The sequence below is a fragment of the Triticum aestivum genome, chromosome 5D, assembly GCF_018294505.1.
Source record: "Triticum aestivum cultivar Chinese Spring chromosome 5D, IWGSC CS RefSeq v2.1, whole genome shotgun sequence".
NCBI classification, from domain to species: Eukaryota; Viridiplantae; Streptophyta; class Magnoliopsida; order Poales; family Poaceae; genus Triticum; species Triticum aestivum.
This window is the reverse complement of record NC_057808.1, coordinates 460,136,962-460,143,014: the sequence shown is the minus strand read 5'-3', so window position 1 is coordinate 460,143,014 and position 6,053 is coordinate 460,136,962.

Below are 6,053 nucleotides of genomic sequence, written 5' to 3'. Positions count from 1 at the left end.
GCATCATCATAATGAGCTCAATGTGACTAAGGCGTTAGTCACGGGATCATGCATTGCGGTACGAGTAAAGAGACTTGCCGGTAACGAGATTGAACAAGGTATTGGGATACCGACGATCGAATCTCGGGCAAGTAACATACCGATTGACAAAGGGAATTGCATACGGATTGATTGAATCCTCGACACCGTGGTTCATCCGATGATATCATCGTGGAACATGTGGGAGCCAACATGGGTATCCAGATCCCGCTGTTGGTTATTGACCGGAGAGGCGTCTCGGTCATGTCTGCATGTCTCCCGAACCCGTAGGGTCTACACACTTAAGGTCCGGTGACGCTAGGGTTGTAGAGATATATGTATGCGGAAACCCGAAAGTTGTTCGGAGTCCCGGATGAGATCCCGGACGTCACAAGAGGTTCCGGAATGGTCCGGAGGTAAAGATTTATATATGGGAAGTCTTATTTTGGTCGCCGGAAAAGTTTCGCGCTTTATCGGTATTGTACCGGGAGTGCCGAAAGGGGTCCGGGGGTCCACCAAGGGGGTCCACCAGCCCCGGGGGGCCACATGGGCTGTAAGGGGTGCGCCTTGGCCTATATGGGCCAAGGGCACCAGCCCCAAGAGGCCCATGCGCAAGAGATAAGAAAAAAGGGAGAGTCCTAAAGGGGGAAGGCACCTCCGAGGTGCCTTGGGGGGAAGGACTCCCCCCTGGCCGCACCCTTCCTTGGAGGAAGGGGCAAGGCTGCGCCCCCCCTCTCCCTTGGCCCTATATATAGTGGGGGGAAGGGAGGGCAGCAACATCTAAGCCTTGGGCGCCTCCCTCCTCCCCTGCAACACCTCTCTCTCTCTCTCGCAGAAGCTTTGCGAAGCCCTGCCGGAGACCCGCTACATCCACCACCACGCCGTCGTGCTATTGGATCTCCATCAACCTCTCCTCCCCCCTTGCTGGATCAAGAAGGAGGAGACATCGCTGCACCGTACGTGTGTTGAACGCGGAGGTGCCGTCCGTTCGGCACTTGGTCATCGGTGATTTGGATCACGGCGAGTACGACTCCGTCATCCACGTTCATTGGAACGCTTCCGCTCGCGATCTACAAGGGTATGTAGATGCACTCCTTTCCCCTCATTGCTAGTAGACTCCATAGATGCATCTTGGTGAGCGTAGGAAAATTTTAAATTATGCTACGATTCCCAATAGGGTTATATCTAGAGCATGTGTGCGAGAAAGACACCTCGGGAGAGAGTGTGTGAGCATGTGTGAGAGACCACCGATGGAGAGTGAAACTACACGTAAAAGACTGCTCTACACATTGATTAAAGATATAAATTGTATCCAAATATTAGGATGGGATCATGATATTTGCAATTCGCTTAAGGAGCGGTCATTGATCCATCACACATCTAGATTCTATCGAATTTGAGCATGTCTATGTTATTATTCGACACAATTGATCCACATAGTTAGTATTTTGAACTCCAGACAATGCATCGCTTTAGCAATCGAATATAAACGTGAGTATAGTTCATGTTGTGTGTGTAAAGCACATTATACATACGAAAGTTACACAATGGACATTATAAATAGCTACCTATGAACTAGCATACATTTGAATTCAACTTAAGGTGGTTTAAAAAATCGAATTCAACATGAAGTCCATTCAATTATTTGAATTTGATATCATGGCATTTGTAAACCATACCTAAATTATGGGGGCACCAATCTTTGCTCTGATTTTGTACATAATAGCATATGTAGTCGTGTACAAAATAGATTCAAATTTAGCTCCTCCATTCCAAAATAATCGTAGTTATAGGATTTTCAAGTGTCTAAGTTTTCAAAAAGAAGCGGATAATTTAATGAGGTTTTCAAACATACAAGGTCAAATATAACGTTGTCTATTTAGGTCAATCCTCATAGTTCAAGAGTACTCTAAACGTGAATGCTTGTGTTTCAAAATTTCGAACGAAGCGCCAAAAGAGCCTCTACTCGCCCGAAACCGTGTGAGACCAATGTTTGATAGTACAAGGAAATTACTTTTCTAATAACTCCGACCCGTGAAACCTACCGACCCGACGTCCAAAGGTCTAAACCGGGGTAGGTTTGTAGCTTCATCTAGACGCCATGCAACCGCACCGAGAAACATTCATACACAATGGCCGCCTAAGCACACATGCGCGCGGCCGAAATCGCTCCCGCCCACTATTTGGGACACCTGGGATTACCATCCTACCCCCGACCCGCAGTAGGTCTGGAATTTAAGAGGGGGGCAAAGTTTGTACTTCCCCAAATTTCAAACAAGCGCGTCCCATCTTCTGTTCAAAAAAGCCAAAAACAAGCGCGTCCCAGACCGAAACATGGTTCCCCCCACCCGTCCGATTCCCCATTCGTACTCCGTGGGCGCCAAAACTACCTCTCCACCAGCCGCAAAACCCCAGCGTCCTCCGTCCGCCACCCCATCCCACCCATCAACCGCCGCCCTCCTCCATCACGCTGGAGCCGATACCCCGACGTCGTCGTCCACCGCAACCTCAACCGCAACGCCCTCCACGGCTAGTAGTTGAAGCCGAGGCCGAGCCGTCCGTACCCGAGCCAGTTCAACCACGCCGTCCTGCGCCTCACCGCTGCCGCTCCAACTTCGCCACCCTCCACCGCACCGGAGTTGTTCCTGCTACGCCGTCCTTCGCAGCCTCGGATCTGCTTCCCCTCCGCCGACATACGGCCACGGCAACACAGTCAACAATTTGGCCATGGGTTCGTCCAAGCCTGCACCCTCCAGAACATCGGTTTCCCCGGTAAAAAGAAGAAGATCGGCGCGACATGTGGAGGTGACCACACCGGCAACCGAAAAAGGTACTCCTCTTCCCTTATTTGTGCAAATCTTACGTCTCTGCTTGCACGGTATTCATCCCACAGATGACACTAGTTGACCGCTTCTTCTTGATACTAGATGTTCCTAGTAACTCGCGATGCACAAGGTTTCTCCTCATATACTATTTCACCTTAGCTAGAGGTCCGTCGCCCCCCTGAATTTCAATTTCTGGCCAGTTGATTCCCAATTAACGGAAGCATTCCCCGGCGTAACAGGCGCTAGTACGCCTATTACGCCGGGGAAGCAGCGCCTTGGTGTTTATCTTAGGGGCGTGTGCGGCCTAGAGCTACTGGCGCCCGATCTGGAGGTCGGCCGGGATTAAAGGGATGGCATGGGGGTGCTGCCAAGCATGGCGGTGGTGTGAGGTCGATGGGAGGGCGGGGCGGCGGAGGCAGGGGTCTGGGCCGGTGGTCGCTGGCGGTTCGAGAAAGATCGTCAACAGTGACTGGCGGGAGGTAGACGAAGGCCATCTGCCCCTTCCTTATAGATCGAACGGTTCATTAAAAAAATCAACTGACCTATTTATTTTCAGTCGACTCTTATCTTAGATATGACCACATGTGGTGGTGTGCTGGAGGAGTACCTGCATTACCTGTGCTCATATATTACAAAATCATACGGAGTAGAATCTAATTTTGTTTGCCATGCAATGTTGTAGAGCTATCATATGTCTCCTGTCATTTATTTTTCAGCCACCTGCTATCTGCTACTTTTACAGTGCACTAGTTCTGCACACACTTCACCCTTACTCTCTCTATTGTGTTTTTATGCAAGGGTATTTCAGACTCTGCTGCCATGAGAGAAGCCAAAAAGAAAAGAGAGAAGTCGCTCCAGCTTCGTATGCAGGTAGGCAAGACACGTTACAGCGCTATAAAGGGTGCAGTGTCAGTAGATGGAGACGGTAAACGTAGCTCTGGAGTTGATGACCTCGCTCGCAATGAACCACCATCCCAGGTGCTTGCTTTAACTTCGCGGTGTCATATGTGGTTGCATGTTCCATATGGTGTCTAGCTTGTATTCGAAAGGCCGAAGTCGGTAAGATAAGGAAAGATATTTTTTTTACATGAACCACCATCCCGTGAGCACCAGAAGACAAATAGCTAGTCAGGGCACTGGCCGAGCCAGTGACAAGCCCAGCAAAGATAGGCATCACCTGGAAGCCAACTAAAAAGCTGCGATGGTGGCGAAGCAGCCCGCCTCCCACCAGGCTCTCAGGTCCTAGATGATCATGCTCACCACTCCAGCCGGATGTCTAGCTTGTATTCCTTCCAATTTGGTTAAATTGCATCTGCTTAGCTTACACATTATACCTTTGAATATGACATGCCTTTCTGTTTTTGGTACATACTAGTACATCTGTGTATTAACCATGTGCTTACATCAAACTAATGTTCTTGTGTATCCCTCATCAATCACTTATGACGAGGCAGGCAGGCAAGGGGACTACTCCTCATTTAAAGAATGCAGCGTCAGCCTCCCGACATGATTCTCAAGAAACAGAAATGCTAGATGAAGATAGTGAACGTAGCTCTGTAGTTGATTACAGCATTTCCCCTACACTAGCATCGCAGGTGTTTGCTCTAACTTGGCAGCGTGATATGTGGTTGCATGTTGCATATGGTGTCTAGATTGTAATTCTTCCAATCTGGTTAAACTGCATGTGCTAGTCTGCTTAGCTTATACATTATACCTGTTAATGTGACATGCCTTCCTGTATTTAGTACATAGTACATCTGTCTATTAAGCATGTTCTTACATAAAACTATTGTTTTTTTTGTATCCCGCATCAATCAACATGACGAGACACCTTTAGTATATGCAGTGCGATATTAGTTGCATCTTTCATATGATTTATAGCATGCGCTGCTTCTAATTTGTTGAAATTCCATTTATGATGGGACGCTTTTAACTTGGCAGAGTCATATTGGTTGCATCTTTCATGTGGTGTCTAGCTTGCATTGCTTCTTATTTGCTGGAATGGTTTCTGCTTAGTTTACACAAACAGTTGTGAACATGCCATGCCGTCCTGTTTTTCATACATATTCCATCCTGGTATCATGTGTTTGCCTTACATCAAAGTAGTGATTGTCAGTATCATGCATGAAGGAGTTCTGAAGAGAGAATTTTATTACTTTTTCTTGTCGGTTTTACTTGACAATTCAAAATCAATAAAGCGGAAGGAAGTTAGCAAGGCAGCGGATAAAGGTGCTCCTTCCGAACGGAGGGCCTCTACAGTTTCTACTCCTCCACACCCCCAAGATGATTTCCAAGACAACACATGCATAGACACTCAACAAAGCTGTGTTTATGATGAGCACGTCTCCCCTAGTGCAGCACCACCGGTGCTCCCTCTAACTTGGCACTGTTATATGTGGTTGCATGTTATGTGTGATGTCTAGCTTGTATTGCTTCTAATTTTGTTGAATTCCATCTGCTTACTTTACACATTATACTTGAATAAGACACGTGTTCCTGTTTCTAGAACATACAATATCTGTCTATCACACCATGTTCTTACATCAAATTACTGCTGTTGTGTAACCTGCAACAATCACTTATCATAAGACACGTTTGACTTCGGAGTGTGATATAGGTTACATCTCACATTCTTTTCTAGCTTGTACTACTAATTTGTTGAAATGGCACTTATGACGAGACAGTTTTAACTTGGTAGAGTGATATTCGTTGCATCTTTCATATGGTGTCTAGCTTTCATTGCTTCTAATTTGTTGAAATGCCTTCTCCTTAGTTTACACATCATAAGCTATGAATATGCAATGCTGTGAATATGCAATGGCACTAATGACGAGAGACCTCTAACATGGTAGTGTGATGTTGTTTGCATCTTGCATATGATTTATTTCTTGTACTGCTTCACATTTGTTTAAACGCCATTTATGATGAGACACTGTTAACTTGGCAGAGCAATATTTCTAGCATCTTTCATATGGTGTCTACCTTCCATTGCATTGCTTCTAATTTGGTGAAATGTCTTCTTCTTAGTTTACACATCATAGTTCTGGTTATCTCTTCCGTCCTGTTTTTCATACATATTACATCCTCCTATCATGTGGTTGTCTAACATCAAAGTTCAGTTCGTCTGCATCACGCATCAATTTGTTCTGAAGAACTAAATTGTTATTCATTTTTCTTGTCGGCTTGACTTAACATGGCACAGAGAAAGAG